At 35.5% G+C, this 23,534-nt stretch overlaps 1 protein-coding gene across 2 annotated transcripts in view; it reads right to left on the bottom strand.

The window, feature by feature from the left end:
- LOC105382736 (cardioacceleratory peptide receptor-like) overlaps nt 1-22,581 on the bottom strand; it is a 76,717-nt gene extending 54,136 nt beyond the window's left edge. For both annotated transcript variants that reach the window (XM_048628925.1, XM_048628926.1), the window contains exon 1: nt 22,249-22,581. The gene's annotated coding sequence lies outside the window, so the exon portion shown is untranslated. The remainder of the gene's footprint in view (nt 1-22,248) is intronic.
- Between the last annotated feature and the right edge of the window lie 953 nt (nt 22,582-23,534).

Genomic DNA, 23,534 nt, shown 5'->3' with positions numbered 1-23,534 from the left:
CGAAAATTAATACTTTTCTTCATTGTTGTCCTCTTATCTTTTATATTGTATTATTGTAAGGAATTATCACGGCATTAAAAGAAGTATAAAACACAGTTTTGCACAGCTTGCTTTGTTATTGTATTTTCAATTTACCTATCTATAAATTTGTTGAACTGGCAGATAACTTTACTTTGCTGATACTTTTGGGTAACTGAACATACTCTGTTTGTTGTTTTTTTTTTACAATACGATATCAAGTCTATAAAGTTTTTTTATACCCAAATCAGCCAAAGTACCTCAAAAATAGATTTCTCATCATACAATTGGTTCCGCATTTCGCGCATTCTATCGGTAGCCAAAAATAAATAAAGTAAACACAATTTCTATCTATAATATGAATCATAACATCGACCAATCGATCATTACTTGTTTATGATCGAGTATCTGATAGAGAAATAAATACTTATTCTTGAAAAAGACGAGTGGTCGGTATTAGGTAGTGTGAGCTGCGTTGATCGAAATCTATGGTTTGTTTGCGTATTATTTCATTTTGCTTTTATTCACTCTAAAAAACTTTCATTCCTCAACTTTTTACTTTAAAAAACAATTTAAGTACGAAACTAAAAATGCATTTTTTTGCGACGTTCATGAAAAAATATCTCCATTCTAGATCCACCTGCGAACAGCAACAACAAATAAAAAGCAATTTATCCCTTTCAGATTACTTCACCCTGAAGGAATTACAGTGTATCTACCATTCTACCTGTTAAATCCATCACTAATTGTATCTTCTCCCCCAATGCCAGCCCGGAGCCAGTCAAATAAAGCCACGAAATCCTTGTGAGCTTCTTTTCCACAATAAAGTTCCATTAAATAAATCCAGATCCTTGTATACCTATACTGTCTTTAGAAATGTTGGAAACCATTTTATAAATACTCTTGGGGGAAAAACACAGGTGTTATACATGTATTATGCTTTTCAAATGTGATGACTGTAATAATTGTACCTAGTACCTGGAAATACATAATAAGTATTGTATTATAGTAATTAAAGAAGATTACTAGTTGGTTCTAAAAAAAAAAACACGCACTCACGCCTTGTACTAATGTACTCCCTTGCGGGGTAGGCAGAGGTGCATTGCTGCACCCACTTTTCGCCAGAGTGTTATGTTAGTCCTAATGTAATAGGGGGCGGGCCTATTGCCATTTAACGGGCTGGTTCTCCTTGTTTTTATAAGCGTTTTTGGAGTAGCACAGTCTATTTAGTCATATGTGCAGTAAGTTACGTACGAAAATACAAAGCTATAATTTAAATGTCTAATAGGAAGTTCATAAATTCGAAAATCTATATGATCCGAAAGCTGATAATGGAACATAGAAAGGTTAAGATTTAAAAATGCCATTGTTAAATATAAATAAATAAGTAACTTTCAGTTTGCCGATAAAAAAACTTCTGAAACTTTGATTAAATAAAAGTTCCTCGCAGTATAGTGCACTCTATTTTTTATAAAAGCTAATAGGTAGGTAAGGGGAAGCTTTATTGTCAATGCTTTTATACGCCTAGCCTAGCAATGAAATCTAAGTTATGATTTGTCTAGAAATCTATTTCCTCAATAACAAATACCAAACTCATTGTACAACTTATCGGCCGGATTTTGCAACACATCACAACTAACTGCAACTGTAAATTACATGGCTATTTTTAACTATAGACTTTGAAACTTGGGAGATTAGGAAGGTTTTCTTAAAATAATTTACTGATATTAAAAAAAGCGAAAAATACGTATTGAATCACAAATATCGTAGCTACGTATACGACTCATACTTGACTGTTTTTGTGGACTACGTGAAGTAATACAGTATTGCGTGAGGCAAGAAAACCTTATTACAACTTGGGACATTTGGAAAGTTTTCAATGACACTTAAGAATTAGTGAAATTCTTCGAGTGGAAACATGATTATGATAGTGTGGTCTCTCATGATTGGTAGCTCTGAAGAAATACGTACTTTACTATATTTTAACCCCCAACTAGAAAAAGAGGGGTGTTATAAGTTTAGGGTGTGTGACTGTCTGTGGCATCGTAGTTTCCAAACGGCTCAACCGACTTTCGTCTAGTTTTTTAGGGTGATAGGTACTGTTACCCCGAGTGTTCTTTAATAAGTGTGTTAGCAATTATACTGAGTTAAAACTAGTGATGGGCCGAATGTGGTTTGAACCGAAGTTCGGCTTCGGCCGAACATTCGGTAAAAACTAAAAGTTCGGCCGAAGTTCGGCCGAATATTCGGTTAAATTTGTAGCTTTCGTAATTCTATTATACATGGTGGAATTACCGCAGTGAAGCTCCTGAAGGCAAAGTTATATTATGTAGGCACTGCATCTGTGACTTGAGGGACGGGGATACTTAAGTCTAACAAAAATTTGCACTTTGAAGTTTAATATTTCGTAAAGCAATCACTGAATACCAAAAATGGTGTGAGCATAAGCATACCTTTAATATTTATGAAATACCTATTCAACCATATCCCACATCATCAAAACAACAAAAATATTGATCCCCAATTTAGATGCAATGGAATAACAACTTGATACATTTACCCGTTTCTGAGAAAAAGTGTGGTGACAGACAGACAGACGGACGGATAACAAAGTGATCCAATAAGTTTTTTTCCATTCGAGATACGGAACCTTAAAAACGAATACAGCTGTTCTATAAATTTTAGTATTTAAGTTGTTCTATGAAATAAACGGTTTTTTTTTTTTCGAGATTTTAGAGTGGTTTAAAAAATGGCCAAGCATTACTGCTAGTCTCACTCGCCTACAACTGATAACAACACTGAAAAAAATCCACACTGTATTCTATAAAAAAATGTAGAAATAGGTGTGCCGAATGTTCGGCATTTGAACCGAATTTCGGCCGAATACCGAAGTTCGGTTAAACCTGCCGAAGTTCGGTTGAACCGAATGTCTACCGAATTTCGGCCCATCTCTAGTTAAAACATATAAAATAAAAGGTATATTCTTACAAATCTTACAAAAGACAATATTTTACATCACTATTACAAATGTAAATATTTCTTACTTATATATTATTATATAAACTTATGTATATATATATATATACATAAGTTTACATAAGTCCACAACGCTTATATATATATATATTAGTGTTGTGGGGCTCCTTGGGAGAGGCCTATGTCCAGCAGTGGATGATTATTGGCTGATGATAATTATATTATTATATTATAGGTACTTTCAAATGTTGTGATTTACCTCGGAATAACGACGCGTTACTATAAATAGCGGGGGAAAAAATGCAACGCCGTAAAATATACGTAAGTTGATAAGAATGACCTGAGTCATCCATCCGCTTTCGGCATAGACAAAACCCTTTTTCTAACTCATAAAACAACAATGAACAGATAATTATTTTGAGTTCACTATGTGATGCGCATACTTTCATAGATAAGTAAGACTGAATTCGACCTACTTCAACGCACAAACAAAATATACCGAGGTATTTATTTCACATAGCAATCTTTTTCGAAAGCATTTTTCATGCAGTCACGGATCACACGCGATGGATAAAAACACGACAAAAAGAATCTTTAAAGCAATTTATGCGTTAACTCCGAATTGATCGTGGCTTTACGTAAAAAAGCCACGGATATGTGACAGATTCGAATATTGAATGAAATTTCTAGCAAATAAATGCTAGAAACTTTGCGTTCCAAATCTAAAACCTGGTTAGAATTAGAGGAGAGTCGTAGACCACATAAATGTTGGATCCTCGATTATAAAAACATGTCTTTCCACGTGGTTTATGGCAAATACATAATGGATAATGTACACAATACTTAACATACAACTACGTATAAATAGCAGAGCGTATACCAAATAAATAAATATATCATGACTACGCTGTTTGAAAAAACAGCATAAGCTGCGAACGAAATGAAAAATGTGAAGACAAAAGCCGACCGAATTGGATCTATACAAATACCAATATAATACCTACCTACTGTACTATACCTATTGTAGTATAGAGGTCGCCACTGCAGCCGCTTTAAAATTAGCGCCCGGGGGAGAGTCAGTCATGTTGTTTGGAGCAGAGTTTTTTTATTTATTTTTTTACTGGGATTTTAATAACGCAGCTCCTTAAGAAAGTAGCTTTACTCGCTTGGCGCCTTCATTGCTAAGAAAAGTAATAACAATTAACCCCCATATAATCGGTTTTAAACGAAGAAAATCTAATTAGTAACAATTTCCGCAATTGCGCTTTGCGTAAAAAGGCACGAATTTAACAACAAAAATTATGCGAAAACATTAACCGTATACTTATTTCTTAAAATTCAAGCTAAAGTGGCAGAGGGCCAGTATGCAAAGCAGAAAATAAGTATGGTAGTGCAAAAAATTATCTAAGTATGTCCAATCGCGGACTGAATGTATGTGGATGATAATATAGACTGTGAAATTAAAGGAAAAGGTATAGCTGAATGCAATTATTTCTGAGTTAATAACATTGTCTGGTAAAAATTTACAAGGTAGGTTACTTAAGTAAGTATGTCCTTCATACCTACTTCCTTGCATGCCGTAAAGACAAATCTGAGAGAAGAATTTGACGAAATCAGGAATGAGAATGAGCGTAAGTACCTGAAACAAAAAACACGTGTAAGTTTTTTTTTTCATATTACCTATCTAGCTTGAGAGTATAATTCTATAAAATAATAAAAACGGAAATTGATCCAAACTAATTAAGTATTTAAGATCTGTTCAAAAGAGATTAACAATCAGTATTTATTTATTTTTAATATATATTTGTCCATAAGTAAAATAAGTGAAAATTACTCTTTATTTTAAGACTTTATATAAAAAAATATGAACAGTAAAAAATTATTGAAACATAAAACCACTTAGGTAATTCCTATAGGAGGAATTTTATAAGTGTTCATACTGACCACCTTCATTAAAAAATCCACCCTGTATGTCAGTGTAAAAGCGTTTTCTAAGGGTTAGGCTATAAAATGGGTGCACAATAGCATACATATCGCATAGAGCAATATGCCAAAAAGGGTAAACGCAAAAACCTTGCAAAAACTCTTTCTGAGAGAGTTGTTAAAAGTTTTCTGACAGCTAGACATTGACTCTCTATTTTATTCACATTCCCGAGGGAGGAAGTAGAAATGAAGGGTTCTCAGTATCTTGTGTTCATTACATATTAACAGGCTATAATCACAGTAAGTAGTAGCGAGCAATTGGGAGGGCCCAAGGGTCTGTAAGTAAAAGGTAAGAATGAGGATTCTGAGCGAGGATGTTTTATGAAAATAATGCCTTCGTTTAGATTCATAAAAATATACTGCGTTATTTTGAGTTAAAACCAACCATTCATACATAATATGCTTAAATTAATTAAAATATTTTTTGTGATTAGGACAGGGTGAAGTGGCGCTCCTTGGGATAGGCCTATGTCTAGATTGTCTAGTGGTGGTGGTGGTAGATGTTGAATATGTAACAGAAAATAAGCCCATCGAATTAATAATGATACTCCACACAGGACTGTTACACAGGTATTCTTTATTCAATGTTTACATACAAAAACAGGACATCAGTCACAGGCACAACTTATTCTAATATGCAGTTACCAAATTGGTTCATCTTCCAAGTAAATTTAAATGTCGTGGTGAAACAGGGATTAAATTATTAGCACCCTTTTCTTGTCGGGGGTTGGCATCAAATTTCTGCGTGCCACGGAAGCAAGAGAGAGGGTTCGTAAGCCAATTTTGCTTCAAAGAAAATCATCCCTCCAAGCTTAGTTATGCAGGTCCCTTACAGACACGTTAAACGCGTAATCTACTTTTGAGCTGGAGCAATATGAGGCACGAATATAATGCTAACGTGCTCTGAATTCCCTTTGTTTCAGCAAAAAGAACCGGTTAAAACCGTAACCAATATCATTTTGCGCCATCGAATCGGTTTGCACACAAGGGGACCATTTTTTTTCAATTTGCAATGGCTCGCTAAAAGATTGAATGGATATCTCATAAATGCTCTTCATAAATAACCGAAAAAAAAATATTAACGAAAACTTTGCTCATCTTTTAAGTACTTAGTCTCCTCGTTGTTGGGTTTTATTATGAAGATCTATTGGGTACTTCTAAGTTTAATGTTTTCAAGTTCTGTTCCTGCTTGGACTGTAGGTACCCAGAAATGAAGTAATAAGTAACAAAATTTTGTTACTGTTACAAGTAGAAGTTATTGTAAATGTCGTGGTGAGGTAGAGTGACTAGCGAGTTACGTTACCTGCTTTCGATACGTCTTTTATAAGACATGCGTGTGATGATGATGAGCGGATGACCATTTTTAGAATAAGTAGGTAGGTACAATACAAATACAATACAACTAAAATCTATCGACACAAAAATCTTAATTCACTGTATCGTATCATTTATATTGTTAATCTAAGGTATCTATGTTATACCTACATACCAAAAACACAAACTGTACTACAACAAAAAACTTAAAACACTGTTTAACATATGTATTTAAAACGAAATTTGACAGAATTCGTTCGCGTTTGACATCTGTTAAATGCTGTCTCTCTTTTTTGTGGTAAGGCCCATAAATTTTACAAATAGAACTTACCCTTCATTAAAAAGATTCCAATCATAGAATTCGCGTTCAATGTTCACCCACGCCTAAAAGCATCGACAATTTGCAGCAGTATAAAAATATACGTAAAGCCGGAACACACACATAACATTCCACGGCTGGAGTGGTAGCCATTTTCAAGTTCATAAAAGCACGTGGATAGTCCGGCTCGCTGACGCCTGCTCAATTATCCGACCGATAAATCCTCCGTCTTACATCGGCGGTTCCTTCTTCACCACTGTGGTTCCCGTTCTCTATCGTTATTAGGTATGTGGATAACTTTCATTGAAGGATTTTAAGGCAAAGGCAAAAAAACGTGACACGCAAGTATGTACTTGGTTGTGTGATGTAATATACCGGAATTCTCAGGGAAAAACCCTTTAAATACAAAACGAATCTCGCGGAAAAATCTCCATATTTGAAAAGTTTAAGCTACTGTCTAAAAGGTACTGAGTAAGTACTTCATTTTATTGAATACACTCGTTATATATACATACAATTTACAGTGTTGCCGAACCTAGTAGGGCGTAGGGAACCAGTTTGAATACTGGGAACGCCCTTCTTCATTCCTCAACTATCTAAGTGCCATACATTTTGATAATATAGAAGTATTGTAACAATTTCACATCTCTGTTCGTTTATCGCACCCTAAAGACCCGTTATCTCTCTCCAAATAAGATTCATGGTAGCCCAGCGGACAGTTTATTTTGTATTAACGTTCTTATCAGACGCGTTAAAACGCCCTGAAATAGAATTCAGTCGTAGAAATTTAACAGTTTTTGTTCTTCGAGTTCATGGTAAAGTTGTTTAAATTTATCTTACAGTATGCTTACATTTTCGGTAAAACTATAAACTATATTTATTTTCTGCACGTAGGTAGGTAAATCGGGGGGAAGGGTATGACTCAACGGGTCACCCTAAGCAACTTTCGTTCACGAATAATTATTATTATCCTTTCTCAAACGGTTATGAGATTGCGGACACTGAAACTAACCAACTAGGATTTTTGGTCCCCTCGACCTGCAATTTTTTTTTAGAACCTACCTCCTAATTCCTGGTGCCTGGAATCCAGAAGTTAATACAATAAACGCCAAAAAAGAATTACCTTTGATACTGTGTTTTCTTATTTTACTGATATTTCATCAAAATCAGTGCGGATAAATAATATACACTCACGGGCAGTAAAAAAGTGCCACTGAGAAAACACAAAATTACTCTTAAACGGAAAACACTATTAAGTTTGTGTTTTCCGTTTAAGAGTAATTTTGTGTTTTCTCTACTCTACTCCTTCTTTTAACGGCGCATCAGAATATTACAAACTAAAAACATTTTGTTAAAATTTTCTCATTGGAGCTATTTGCTCGTAAGTGTTTATTTTTGCTCTTTCCTACTCTTCTGCAACGTTTCTATATAACGTCGGCATCAGTGACAAGATGTCGCTTTTAAAAATACAGACGAACCCTTTCTTTGAGGGTGTGATGTGTGATTTATCGCTAATACGTGAGTCAGGAAGACAAATTCAATGGTTATTGATGATAAGGAAAATACTCGATGTAGCCTGAAAGTCACATGTCAGGATGAGCATGCGTAAAAATGGTATTTTCGTGAGCATATTATGGGTTTGATATTACGGAGCGTGTCGTTACTTTTTTAAATTTGACTATATCTACGTAATATTTTGGATTTCTTTAACGTGTCACCACCGCCACCACGCGTCAGATTAACCCTTACTGACAATTTCTCCATAGTCGGTTAGAGAATAACCAGGGAGTAGTGACTTTTGACACATCTGTCATGAATTTTATATGGAGATGACGTTTAATTTGTAAATCAATTCCTGTCGGTTAGATAACCGGCTATGGAGAAAAACACACACGCACTCACGCCTTGTACTAATGTACTCCCTTGCGGGGTAGGCAGAGGTGCATTGCTGCACCCACTTTTCGCCAGAGTGTTATGTTAGTCCCAATGTAATAGGGGGCGGGCCTATTGCCATTTTTCGGGCACATCCAAGACCCGAGAACAAATATCTGTGTTTAAACAAATATCTGCCCCAGCCGGGAATCGAACCCGGGACCATCGGCTCAGTAGTCAGGTCACTAACGACTACGCCATTCGGCTATGGAGAAATTGGCACTTAATCGGGTTAAAAATATAATAGGGATTAAAAATTTAAACCCCACATTAAATGGGACTTCGAATAACTTAGGTGAATAGTAGCTACTTACACTAAGATGAATAGAGTGTCTTTCGCTGAATTTGGTAGGTACACTTCTGAAAGTTATACTGGCAAAGGACTGGCAGGGTAGAAAGCTATTTATAATCAGGTCCCTAATTAAGCACCTAGTCTTGGGGCTATAGAGAAAATTATAACTTTTGGACGTTAAAACTTTGACTTCACTAAAAAACTGTACTTTGAAAATTCAAATTTAGAATAAATTATTTGAAAATTTTGGTACGGGAATAGGCACGCCATTTTATTAAGGAGTAATTTCTGAGTTTTACTAGGTATTAGGGAATATAAAAAATGGGTTTCTTTGACCTGGTTTTACAATTTAGTTAGATGTACACTAACTAACTAATATTACCATCTCAATAAACATAATTACAGACGAATAATGTGAAACAAACCATAGTTTTTGGTATTTCACTCAGAGGCAATATCCTATATGTTTCTGATAATGATAATAGAGGCGTCACAAACTAATAGGTGTAACTATGAAGATGGATACCAAATTAGTGGTTATAACCAAAATAGCCTCCTTCCCTCAGTAAATGAACATAACAGGCTCACACCCTTCAAAGCTTTGATTTATGTTGGAACCTGAGAGGGGCACTAAGCGGAGCATGTACCCGACGCCAATACATGCTGTTCAACTCGATATCTTGAGTGCTTTGGCCAAATGACTGTTGTGTGAAATGAAATTGCGGACGTGATCGTCAAATGTTTTTCTTTTCATTGGCGCCATAATTATACCAAACTAGGTAGGTACCTAAAGTATAGTTGTATAAAATCATCAGCCCGTATTCCTTCACTGCTGGACAATATAGGCTTCTTCCAAGGTTCACACTCTTTCTTTATGGCCTTCCTTAACCAGCTCATCCCGGCTGCCTGTCTTGTCTAATGTCGTCGGTCTCGCTAAGCTTGCCTGCTCGTGGTTTCCATGTTCTTTAGCTCATTTCATAGCTTGGTTCTTCTTCTTATAGTGCCTCTCCATCATTGGAGGTTGGCAGTCAGCTCTTTGCAGCGCTCTCTAATCCTGGCTGTTTTAAAGATTTCTTCCACGGTTTTTACACCGGTCCACTCTTTGATGTTGCACAGCCACGTCAATTCATAGCTTGCTAAGCGACGTTAAATTGGTGGTCATAATAATATACTTACCAAAAACTTTTTTTTCTGTAATTGTTAATATTAGTAGTAGGTGAAATAGGCAAACAAAACCCTTTTTGGGATTAATAAGAGTCGGCAATCCAGCGTTATTATTTCTTCCGATTTTAGATTTGTGCAAATGTGTTCGTATAGCTTCCAACGTATGCCGGTCAAACAAAATGAAATTGCTTTATCCATAATAAAACGGGGATTTCAAACTACGAATAAATGGTGCGATGCCTGTTACTACTACAAACTTAACTTTGTCTAATAATAATAAGCTGAAAATCTTGGGTTCGATTCCCATTTGGTATTCGATTTGGTATTTGGTTGGTATTTGTTTACAGCCAGTTATTTGCTTTCGTTCGTCTTGGATGTGCTACTTTTTTTTTAGCTAAGTATGAACATTTTTACATAGCATGAAGAAAACGCGCTCAGCACAAAGTAATAACGGAGAATATTTCAATTTTGAACACGAAAATTGCAAAAGCGTTGAATCCCAACACATTTAAATTCTATTTACATCTAGCTCCAGATGCCAATAAAATATTTATTGAATTTCACGTATTACATACAGATAATGCCAGATAGAAACTGGCTTTACCAGATGATTCGGGATTACCGATAAATAGGAGCTAGGTAATGGATTCTGCTGCCTTAGTCGAAGCTTTGCTTCGTAAATATTACATGAGGTGGTTTCGCCGTGATTCAAACTGATCTATACTGTTAATACTCACACACTGAGCTATTTGATCGCTCTATTAAAATATTAACCTTTGCACAGTGAGGCTTAATAATTATTTTATTAAATTAGACATATTATATTAGTTATGTACCTTGTATGTACTTATACATGTAGAGAATACCTATTTGTGGTAAAAAAAAGCAGGAAAAATGTACTTACCTACAATAAGCTATTTATGATAGGTACTGCACAAACAAAAAAAATGCAGCGCGAAAGTGCAAGACGTCAGAAATACTAGGGATAACGAAACGTTAGAGAGTCAGGAGCATTATTTTCATACAGTTGCAAGGAGACCTGAAAAATGTTAATGCCTCACATAGCAAAATGTTGTTCAGAATGAGATCTCGGCTTACTTACTTAAAGTGGCATAACTTTCACAACATCCATTATATCGATAAGTATTAGAAAATTCAGTGCTTATCTGGCCTTGAATATCCTAAGAGCAAATACCTAGAGCCCAAACCAGTGCAGCAGTGTTCAATCGATCATGTTACCCTCAACTGTTCAATAGAGATTTACAATACAAAATCATTTTCGAAAATGCTAAAATACTCCTGACGAGCAGCTTCCCCCAAATACATGATTTATGTTTGAATTCATTAATCAATGAAATTAAGCCCCGCCTTTGTAACACTTCATATAAATTCATGTTGCCCTCCCCATTCACAAAATTGAGACAAAAATCTAAATAAACGTCCAAGTTCATTTTCATTTTATCGGCAGCCCTCCCACTCAAAGTCGTGTGAAAAAATATCCTTTGAAAAAAAAAACAACCATATTATTCTTCATTCTGATAACATTTAAAAAAAAAAAACAAATATTTGACTCGCTGAAATCCACTTAACAAATTAATTCCACACAAAAGAAGAATAAATAAAAAACAATTATTGCTCAATTTAAATTTGAGTATGAACGTAAATAAAAATGAAAATTAAATGGTATCTCAGTGATCATCAATATAAAATGTATGTTTGCAACAGAAACAAGACAGTCCCAACGCCAAAAAAAGTTATAAACTACGAATGGTAATGTGAACTTGTCAAACAGCAGTGGACCAGCGTCGTCATGGGAACTTGAAAAAGCTTAGGAAGGCAGTTTAGACCTTAAAACGTACATTCAAACCAGTGAGGAGTATATAGGCGCTTGCAGATAATTTAACATTTCGCCGATGTCGCAATATCGCGCATGACGACAATAGATTTATATTGTGTCTGATTTCAAGGGATTCAAGCGATTTAGGCTCAATTCAGACGTACCACAACCACACCACTACCACAACCACACCACAACCACAACCACACCACAACCACGCCGTGTGGTCGGGCGTATATTTTGTATTGACAATGAATAATCCAATTCACACGTGCCACATTTTGCCGTTGTCATCGACCACCTGTGTAATACGACCACATCGCAACCACATCGCAACCACAACGCAACCACATCGCAACGGCAACGCAGCCACGCGGCAGCGGCACCGCGGCCACCTGCTCTCCCTATTAACTGCACACGACCACGTGGTTACCACATCGCAATGACAGCGACAACGCAACCACATCGACATTTTGTCGCTGCCACAACGCAACTGCAAAAAGCCGCTGTCACACAATTCACACGTAACCACAGCTTGACCATATTTTGTCGCTGCGACGTGGTGTGGTTGTGGTACGTGTGAATTGACGCTTATAGTATATAAGGTGAGAAACTTACCTAAATAAATACCCATAAGAAACAATAAAAATATAGAAACATATATTATGCTGCCAAAAACGTCAAAAAAGCAACTTTCCATCTAATGTAGAGGTAAACCCGAGTCCGCGTAGTTGTTCTATGACTGACATAGCACATATATGACAGTGAATGGTTTTCAGTAGATCAAGTGTAATTAATTTTGTATTCGGCCGTTCCATATCCTGAAATTCCAATAGTCACGCGCAAGAGTATTATAGGTCGTTCAGTAGCATAAAGTACCTATCGCAAAATGCACCGCGGAGATTTTATTTTTGTTAGCATAATGCACCTGTCGCATAATGCCCCTATCGCATAATGCACCTGTCTCAAAATGCACCTATCGCAAAATGTACCTGTCGCAAAATGCACCTATCGCAAAATGTACCCTTGTAAACAAAATCTATAATATGTTTTTTTACATCCACATAATAATTATGTGATCCTGTCTGTTGGTTGATATTATTATTATATTTATTTTTATATTCTTGTATTAATATCATCATCAGCACGATCCATTACGTCTCCACTGCTGGGGCACGTATCTCCTCCACGTTTAGGCCTAGTCCACCACGCTGGCCTAGTGCAGGTTGGTGGACCCCAACACAAGCAAGCTTGTGCTAAGAGAGTAAGTTGTCGGGTAAGTGGTCAACCCGACTGTCAGGTGTTTTCCAGCTGCCCGAAGGCCTCTGACTAGGCTTAACAACTGCTGCCGGAGCAGCAACCGGGAACAACGGCTTAACGTGCCGTCCGAAGCACGGAAGCGTCCAGAAAAGAACCACTTGAAATCGGACACCCAACCACTGGCTGACCGTGCCATGTGTTGCTTAACCTCAGTGATCAGTTTTTATACATATACAGGGTGTCCGTAAGTTAACGTCAAGCCGGTGATATAACTCGTCATCCTAAGCAACTTTTGTTTGGGTTCTCCTTACCAATTGAGTAGGATTTATTACTTTTTAGTATGGAGGACTTAATTTTTTCCGGGAATTTCGAAATTTTCACAAGAATAAAAGTTATATATGTATACGTATACCAAACAACAGACAGGATCAGATTATTATTAAATATTATGAAAATGTAAAAAAAGTTTATAAGGGTACATTTTGCGATAGGTGCATTTTGCGACAGGTGCATTTTGCGATAGGTGCATTTTGCGACAGGTGCATTATGCGATAGGTGCATTAAGCGACAGGCGCATTTTGAGAAGGGTGCATTATGCGACGATATTTGCATAGGGTACATTTTGCGAGTGGTACCTTTTGCGACTGAGCCCTATAGGACTTCGGAAACTTTCATAAACTTAGTGTCGCCGCACACGGGCCACCGGCCACAGCCACAAACGCCGCCACGAGAAGCTTTTGTAGGGAAACGATTTGTAGCGTGTGGCCGCCATCGGCGCCAATCGTGTTTGACGGGGCCTTATAAAATGTATCATTAAAATAGTAATGTGATCCCGAGAGGAGGGACGGGGTCTCTGTAATACAGGTCTCGACTTAGCACAGGACCCCGGCGCTAAGTTTTCTTTGTAAAATGTTTTAATGAATAAAGATTTTTAATTTTAATTTTTTTTAATTTTTTAATGTACGAAAATTAGAGGAAATATGCCAGTGGCGGCGTTCTGTGGTTGTGGCCGGTAGCCCGTGTGCGGGAGCCCTTAAAGCACTCCTAGCCTAACATATCTATAGCTGTGGCCATGAAACCACAAACCACTTGGAGAATAGTTTCAGTTACACGCCTTAATCAATTAAACTTTAATGGGGATATTAGCTAAGAATTTCTTGTAGATTGCTTAGAAGAAATCACATTTTATAAGAAAATAAGTCACGTGGTTACCTAACAAAGTGACTTATTCGGTTAAATACTTAAAACTTATTATAAAATACTCATCGTAAATTATTAAATTTAACTCTATCTTCTTATCCCTAGATTTTCCCGTTAGTTCTATGTAATATCTAATATAATATATATCTAATATCCCTAGGTAAAATATTAGTATAATGAATAGTTTTCTTTGTTAATATTTCAAGAATTATGGCTCTTTCTAATTGATTGGCATTGGGAATGCTAGGTATAATACAGCAATTACTCATAAGTTATAGCACCTAGTACTACTTTTCCTTACCGTCATGGTTATCTAGCTACTTAACCTTAAAAACATTATTAGTAACAGTTAGATCTGCATAGTTATAAATTTTAAGCACCAATCAGTGAAAATAAAATTATAATACCCAATTAGGTATGTTGTTATTGGTTAATGGTTATGATGCGGTTCGTTCTAAACGAGGTTCTAGTTAGGTTGATGAATAGATAAATAAAATATGTAGGTTTGCATTTTATTACAGAGGTACCAGAGTACCTAAGTACGTAAGTAAATTAAAATTTTATTCACAGTTTAATGTTAAAAAGATACTAACAAACCGCTATGTTATAAATTTATAACATGAAAGTTTCAAATGATTTTTTACCGATCACATTACGCAGACAATTTTTAATATTTCTTATTTTGAAATATTTAATTTCACTTCTGTAAATTGTCAAGCACAACTGCTGAAAGCAAACTTAAATACTTTAAAAGTGTTTTCATTAAAATTTCAGCTTAAAGTTAGGAACCCTATACTGTGCAACTTTGTAATGTTGTAAAATGTTGAAGAGACACAGATGTAATTAATTTCGTGAAAATTCTTAGTTAATAATCATTTAACTAACTCATTTTTTACCGACTTCAAAAAAAGGAGGAGGTTCTTAATTCGTCGGGATCATTTTGTATGAAGTCGGTTTTTTTATTATTTTTTTATTATTATTGACTAAGCATGTGAATTATATATTTATGTTATTATTACTTATATGTTTAATGATTCGCTATTATTGAGATTCCTAAATACCTAGTACCGAAGTGATGACTTTATGCCAAGTGAAAATTTTATTCGTGACCAAATGTAAAATTCTGAAAAAAATCTTATAAATAGTTATCTACAGACTGTTATGTATATGTCGCAGGCATTTTGTAAGATCTCGCCGTTTACATACGGCGTCATCAGTTTACAAACGCTCGCTGTTTTGTAATGTGCCGAAGGCCAAATGTATATTGCCGTGTCATTTTATAGTATGCCACAACATTTCATTGACAATCCATACGCCGTTTACATAATGCCGCGGCAAATTGAAGAATTTAGTTCTGGTTCTTACCACGCGCGACGCTGTTGATCATAACAACAAAAATGGCGTCAAGTAGTGGTTCTGTGACTCTATAAATACTCAAAACAGTGCAAATATTACGAGTGTAGAGAAGCATTTTCACCAAATAATTGAACCTTTAAAGTTATTTATTACAGTGCAGAAGCAGTAAAAAGGCCGTAGACAAACTACAAAGTTTTTGAGGTTATCCCGCACCTAAAAATCCCGTTATCCATAAATCCCGGTGTACGAAGGACACATGCAGGATATTAATTGAGAGCTTCATAAATTGTTTAGTAAAGGGTTTAGCGTTTTCCTAAGTTTAGTGCATTCGGGCACCAGTGTTTGTTTTTATCTGGAAATGCCTAGTTTTATAGTTCTGTATAAATTACTACATTTTTTATTTAAATATATCTTTTTATTAAATATTTAAACTTATGTAGTACCTGCTTAGGTACCTACTTTAGAAAACAAAAGTAAAATTTCTTACTTGAAATCCTGAAAATAAAGTCAGATTTTTCCATTTGTTCAAAGTTCAAACTATGTTTTATCATGGTCACCCTAAAACTGCAATTAACTTCGAAATCAGAACGATCGAACAAGTTATCAATATGCCTTCGGCATATTACAAAACAGCGAGCGTTTGTAAACTGACGACGCCGTATGTAAACGGCGAGATCTTACAAATTGCCTGCGACATATATACCTAATTCTAAGTAACTACCTATAATAATACAATTCAGTATAGACTGAAACTATCTTGATCATGTCGTGATAATTCATAGGTAGGTACCTACTTAGGTAGTATGAAATTGTAACTTATAAAGATGTTTCATAATCAATAAACAGTGGTCATATTTATTTACAGAGCTTGAAATCAAAGTCGAGGATAACATATTATTGTAAGAATAAGACGTGAGTAGTCTCTTTCATAATGTATCGCATAACACCGTCTAACATTATGTATATGCCTTAGGAACATCATCAGTTGATGGAATATTTAAAAACAAATACTTAGGTAAGTACTTATTATTATTATTGACTGCAACCGGTTCGATTTGCACAAGGAAATGCTGGGCTTTTGGCAAGCTTTGTTCCACCAAAAAAAAGATCACACGAAAAAAAAACCTTTCCGTTTAAAATATTTAAAATTTCCTATTTTGTGCCAATGGAAGGGGAAACCTTTAAAAAACTTACGCATTTTTCCCACATAGAGAATACTCAAATTATAAAACACTTAAGAATATTAAGTTTTTAATCGAATTAAACCTTAAAAACGTCACATCAATCTAAATTAAACAACACCAGAAACGGTAGAATGTGGATAGCTTTAGTAAAATATTTGTGTTGATTAAATTATGTCCATTTTCATTAGGACGCGGCTTCCTGTGAGCTGGTAATGGCCGAGCGTGTCATTCAAACCAAAATTTGCCATGAAAGGTTCATCATCATGTTAAGTTTTTAACCGGCTTCGAAAGAAGACTGAGGTTCTCCGATAATTTTAATATTGTGATAAGCGTTTTTATAATATTAACTAAAGCCACATTGGGAGTTTCCGAAAATTCAATGAATTCCCCATTCAAATACTTAGAGATTATTTTACGAACAATTATACATACATAGGATTGCCTAATAACAGAGGTTACGGTAGCTAAGCAGTGCGTTGCATTTATTTTCACTTACGTTTTTCGTATACAATTCAGCCACTATCCCCATAGAACAAGGCGGAATCGGGTATGGCTATGCCTATCCCTGACGTTTTTGCTTGATTTACTGTCTTTTCTTATGCAAGGCGATGAAAGTGAATATAAAATATAATTCTGACATTAAATTTGTAAATTTTCAGTATTTAAATTAGATATATAGCGTTATATACACATACCTATATGTACACTTTCGTACTTGCATACCGGCTTTGAAAATACGCTTCTCCAATTCAAGCCCGTAAAATTCTGAGCGGACTTATGCAACGCAGACAAGTATACATTTTATAGAGTTTAATTTTATCTGTGATTTTCCCCTAAGGTTTCCCAACTAAAAAATATAACCTAAATTGTATGGACGTGTGATAAGAGAACACCATCTTTAGCACGGGGCGCAAGACGCGCTTACCAAGACGTGACAAAAGTGTTCCGTCTTCTTATCATGACGGTGACAAAAGAGCTAGACAAGGGTTTGCCACCGTGGTGAGAGGATTGGCCAGTCAGCTTAGCGTCAGTCACTGACTATCCAGAGTACGCCGAATATAAGAGACATGAGGTGATAGGTCACTCGAAGAGGATCCTTTTGTCCACCTTACTAGTCCACTCATTCACAAATTTCCACCCCGTATTATATGTGTATAAAGTGAGATTTAGCTGGAGCGTAGGGAGCCCTCACGTATACTCGTATCAGGACACATGACTTGTAAGCTAGTGGAATAAGAAGGGTCACTTCAGCTTACTTAAAATAAAGTTTTGTAACATAGACAACCCCGACTCTACATACATAGTATGACAATGAGTGCCAAAAAGAAGTTTATTAGAACAACATTAAATTATTCTTTGTATCTATTTTTTACAGTAGGACGACAACCTATGGACTACACAACGTACCGATACTGTAAAAAAATGGTGTTGGCACTTGTTTCAGTTGTAAAGTTGTTGACTTGTCAGACTCAACAATGGTACCGATTAACGATTGTAATGACCGCTCTCATTCTTTTGTTTTTGTCAAGCTGGAGTGACCAGTCGGTAGTCGGTCTGTACTAGTTATTATTCTGTGGTCTGGGTGACATTTGCGAGGGGCCCTCGTACTCACATTGTTGACATCGACTCGGCTGGGACACGTGATTTAGCCGACTGTGGCGTGTACGATATGGGCTGTTTCAATTTGCCAAATTTGGCGGATTTACAAGTATCTAACTCCAATGCATACTCCACATCAGTTTGCCTAACATGACATTTTGACATTTGTCGAGGACATCATTCTAGGGAAACTTCTTCTTCTTTCGGTGCCATATCCTAGCGGATGTCGGCGATCATCATGCAAAATAATTTTCTATTTTGTGCCATTCTTTTGAGTGTGGCAATGTCCTTTGATCCGGTCCATGTCTTTATGTTTTCAAACCATGATGTTCTTGGCCTTCCTCTTCCTCTTTTCCCTTCAATTTTCCCTTCTATAATATTTTGAATTATTTGATATTTAGAATTTCTGTAAATATGTCCAAAATATGCAATTTTCCGTTTCTTAACTGTTGTCATTAATTCAAGGGTTTTGTTCATAATTTTTAATATTCTTACATTTGATATTTTATCTGTCCAGGAGATTTTTAGTATTCGCCTGTATAGCCACATTTCAAAGGCATTAAGTCTATCTATTATTGATTTATTTAGTGTCCAGGCTTCGGCACCATACAGCAAAATTGACAGAACATAGCATTTAACTAATCTCCATCTGAGTTTTAGGTTAATATCTTTATTAGTATAGATTGATCCCATTTTCAAAAACGCACTTCTAGCTATTTCTATTCTGGTGCGTATCTCCATCTCTGGGTCCCATTTTTCATTTAGCCAGCAACCAAGATATCTGTACCTTTTTACTCTTTCTATGGGTTTTCTGTTAATATACAATGGTTCACTTTCTATGTTTGATTTACTGACAATCATAAATTTTGTTTTAGATATATTAATACGTAATCCAAATTGTTCAAATTTTGTGTTAAGTAGTTCTAAAAGTTGTTCTAATTCTTGTTTACTCTCTGCCAATATTGCTGTATCGTCCGCGTATCTTAAATTGTTAATTAATGTTCCATTAACTTTCTGTTCTAGGGAAACAGTTTGTCGAAATTCATTGTTCGACCCCCAATGCAACGCTAACTTGGCCATATTAGGAAGTTATTGAGAGTATACAGAATCGTTATATTAACATGTGAGACAATTATTATATTACAAGTTCTAAAACTAAATAAAATACCTACGGTCTGCAAAATCGCGCTCTTATAAGTCTGGAACACGAAAAGATTATCTTCTTATAGTTTACAGGTGTTGCGTGCACCGCACTTTTCTATCTAGGTAAAATAAGAGAATATGTATACATACACTATTTTAAGGTAGTAAACAAAATGAATAAGTACCTAAAGATAGGTAGAGGAACTTTAGTTCGATACGGGGCGCCTGAAAGATAAGTCAGCGCAAAGTTTAACAAGTTTTTATTTTGCTGTGCTGTCGTATGATAAAGTTGGAAAGAGGAAAGTTATCAATAACATTGATATTCGTATAGTAAAACTAGGTAGCTATCTAGGTTTCTAAGTGCCAATTTCACCATAGTCGGTTAGAGCATAACCAGGGAGTAGTGGTTGACTTTTGAAACATTTTATATGGAGATGACGTATAATTTATAGAATAGAATAGAATAGAATGAATCTTTATTCAAAGAAAAAACTTATGTTATTACATACATATAAATCAATCCCTATCGATGTCGGTTCGATAACCGACTATAGAGAAATTGGCACTTAGAGAAAGAGAATGAAATTACACCTAAGTTTTAAGATAAGATAGTTAATTGGTCTATGACCCTCCTATGACTACGGGGGATTCGTTTGAATGTATTTGAAAAGTGTACTTTGTTAATCGGGGACCTTTATTATTTAGGTACTTTAATTCAAATTCATATTTATAATCGATTAATTTTTTGTCAAAAATATCTAGCCTAGTATCGGGTTAATGAATATTGTATATACTTATATTTTCAATTAATTCCTTAGGTACCTATGTCAGAACGGCTTTCTTAACCGATATTTCCTTATTGATCCTTCAAAACATTGCAGCAGGAATTCCCTAAGGATAAGGATAACAGCCGGATACAATAATATGATAATTGTGATTTCTGATTAATTACTACAATAAACCGCATGCATATCCGGAAGTAAACATTACTCATCATTTGATTAATAATCAGCTTCGTCTCATTCATAATAAATATTATCAGCTAGTGTTAGAAGATAATTAAGGTAAAAAGTATATTTATTTGAGCACTGTCCATATAATATTATATATGTATGTATTTCTTATTTAAACCATTTTGAAAGTTTAGTACAATATTTGTACACCTTCCTCATTTATTATTTAAGTCATTCATTCCTTCCTTCATAAGGTTGCCTGTAAGAAATCGCTTTTAGCGATCGCGTATTGAGTAAATAAAAATGAATGATTTTGTATTCTATCAATAAAGTAGTAAGTATTCAATTCTAAACATACCGAGTAGAGAGGCTGTGACGACACTGATGCAGTATCTAACTTTTGTTCTAGCCCAATTTAATTCGCATGTTCACTGATACGAAAGAAGAAGAAGTTTAGCTGAGTACCCTGAGTGAATTGTACTACACTCACAGGCAATGAAATGGTTCCACTGAGAAAAACACCAAACACTAAACGGACAAAGCTAGCTCAAAGACGCCTTCTGAAACATTGATATACATTTAACAGAACATCAGGACGACCGAATGGCGTAGTGGTTAGTGACCCTGACTACTGAGCCGATGGTCCCGGGTTCGATTCCCGGCCGGGGCAGATATTTGTTTAAACACAGATATTTGTTCTCGGGTCTTGGATGTGCCCGTAAAATGGCAATAGGCCCGCCCCCTATTACATTGGGACTAACATACACTCTGGCGAAAAGTGGGTGCAGCAATGCACCTCTGCCTACCCCGCAAGGGAGTACATTAGTACAAGGCGTGAGTGCGTGTTTTTTTTTTTTTTTTTTTAGAACATCAGGATAATACCAATTAAAAACGGTAATATTTTGTTCACATTTTAAATTTGTCGTCATTTTATGAGTGGAACTTTTTCATTGCCCGTGAGTATAATTCAAAAATGGCATTATGGCTCGCAATTCGTTACCTATCCCTAGAGCACAATATAGTTTAGGCTGAAAAGGAGATAGATAATATAGGCTACATTACTTTCTACATCTACTAAATGTGAAGACAACACTCTTGTGGTAGGCATTAGGTATATAGTATGGTTAATGTTTAAATAATCAGATTGATAAAGAAATTTATAATTAAAATTGATATTCAGGTCAGTTTAAATTTAAAACGCTGCCGCTGATGATAAAGAATATTAAATTTGTTTACGTACTATTCTACTATTAGTAATTGCTAACTTAAAACAAGCCATATTTTATGCTTCTATATATTTTTAATGGGTTATCGACCGGGTGAACCAATTTAGATGAAATGTACCTATCACTTAGACAAGTAAAACCACAACTCTGACCTATCACTATCGATATACCATCAACACAGAAGGCACGGAAACCTTAAAAAATTAAGACCTCTATGTTTCATTGAAATAGTTTCAGTCGTTAAAAGTTATGAGTTCAATATTCATATTTGTCGGAGTCTTTTAACAGTTTACGTTCAGGTATTATTTTTATTGACGTTAATAAGTGGTTCCGCTACGTTAAACCAACAACTTGTCACTAACATCGACATACAATGTATTTATAGGCTCCAAGGGCCGTTATAATTATAATAGCCATAATTTAAACAGGGCAAAGTAGTTCACTATGTATGTATACCTATCGTAATTACACACATAGACAAATGGTACTCACCTAACTACACTATCTTGTATTTCCTTGACTGGATCATTCTCCCTGAACTGGCGGCAGCACCTCTATCATTATCACCTAATAAAAATTCATTGTCATTTAAAACTGAAAACACGAACAAAAATTTCTTTTAAACAAAAAAAACTTAGAACGCGCGTAAACTTTTTGAATTAAATACTATTCGAAACTATTTTATGACCTCCATGGGCAGTCTCTCCCTCACTCCATCATGCATGGTTTTATTTTTCACAAAAGTAAAGTTGGCCAGTGTTTGGCGCGAGTTTCGTAAATATCGAACGCGACCGACGCACTCGCGTGTGGAGCGCCGCGCGTACCGTCCGCAAATGAAGTGAAGTCTCTGAAAAGAATTGATCCAGCATCGGGACCCAGTTGAATCGAAGTTATCCAGTCTCACGTTTCACTTCTTGCATACTTCACACAAACTTTTATTAAAACAGGATTAAGTTACAAAAGTTCGAAAGTATTGTCGACGCTTATTTCGGAAATGTCAACTATCGGAATATTTACGTCAAGTTCGTTGAACTTCTCCGAGTATTTTTGTTAACTGCCAATTTTAAAAATAGCTTCTATAAATAGCGGAGTAGATATTCGGTGCAATCGTAATAATTAGATGGCTACTTAGTATTTTCTCGCGTCATCTCTCGCATTAGAAATAAATATCTAGGTCGGCCTGAGACTTACAATGTGGTCGAAATGGGATACTATTGCTATTTGAATATTATGCTATGTAGCCTATCTATTTATGAGTTTCCCAGCTTGAGAACCCATGGTCTCCTACTTTGACAAGAATGCCTTAGGGCATTTCGCTATTGTTCCCATTGTGTTATTCAATATTCTACTAATACTGTTATAATTTGTTACTCATCAAAGTCATCATTCGATAAGGATAAAGTTATTGAATTACCTTTAAAATGTCCTTTAAGTTTTTAATGAGAAACTTAAGGAATTGAAATATCAATTTCTCCTAACTCATTTCGACAGCTTTATCCACCTTTGCTACTTTATTTATTATAATTTACTAGAGACCCGGCCTAGCATCGCACGGGTGCAAAGGTGCAATACTGATACTTAATACTTACCTACACAATAGAAAAGTGTGATGTTATTATACATAATTATATATAATTACTTATAAAACTTCCCAAAAAAACAATCCATCTATTCAAAAAAAGCGCATCAAAATCGGTTGCGTCGTTTTAAAGGTTTAAACATTCAAAGGGCTAGCGGTCTTGTGGACGGACAGGGGTATTGACATTGGTGGCAGAAGT

This window comes from Plutella xylostella, chromosome 22, assembly GCF_932276165.1.
Source record: "Plutella xylostella chromosome 22, ilPluXylo3.1, whole genome shotgun sequence".
Taxonomy (NCBI): Eukaryota; Metazoa; Arthropoda; class Insecta; order Lepidoptera; family Plutellidae; genus Plutella; species Plutella xylostella.
The sequence above is the reverse complement of the archived record's forward strand: the minus strand, read 5'-3'. Positions and strand labels throughout refer to the sequence as shown.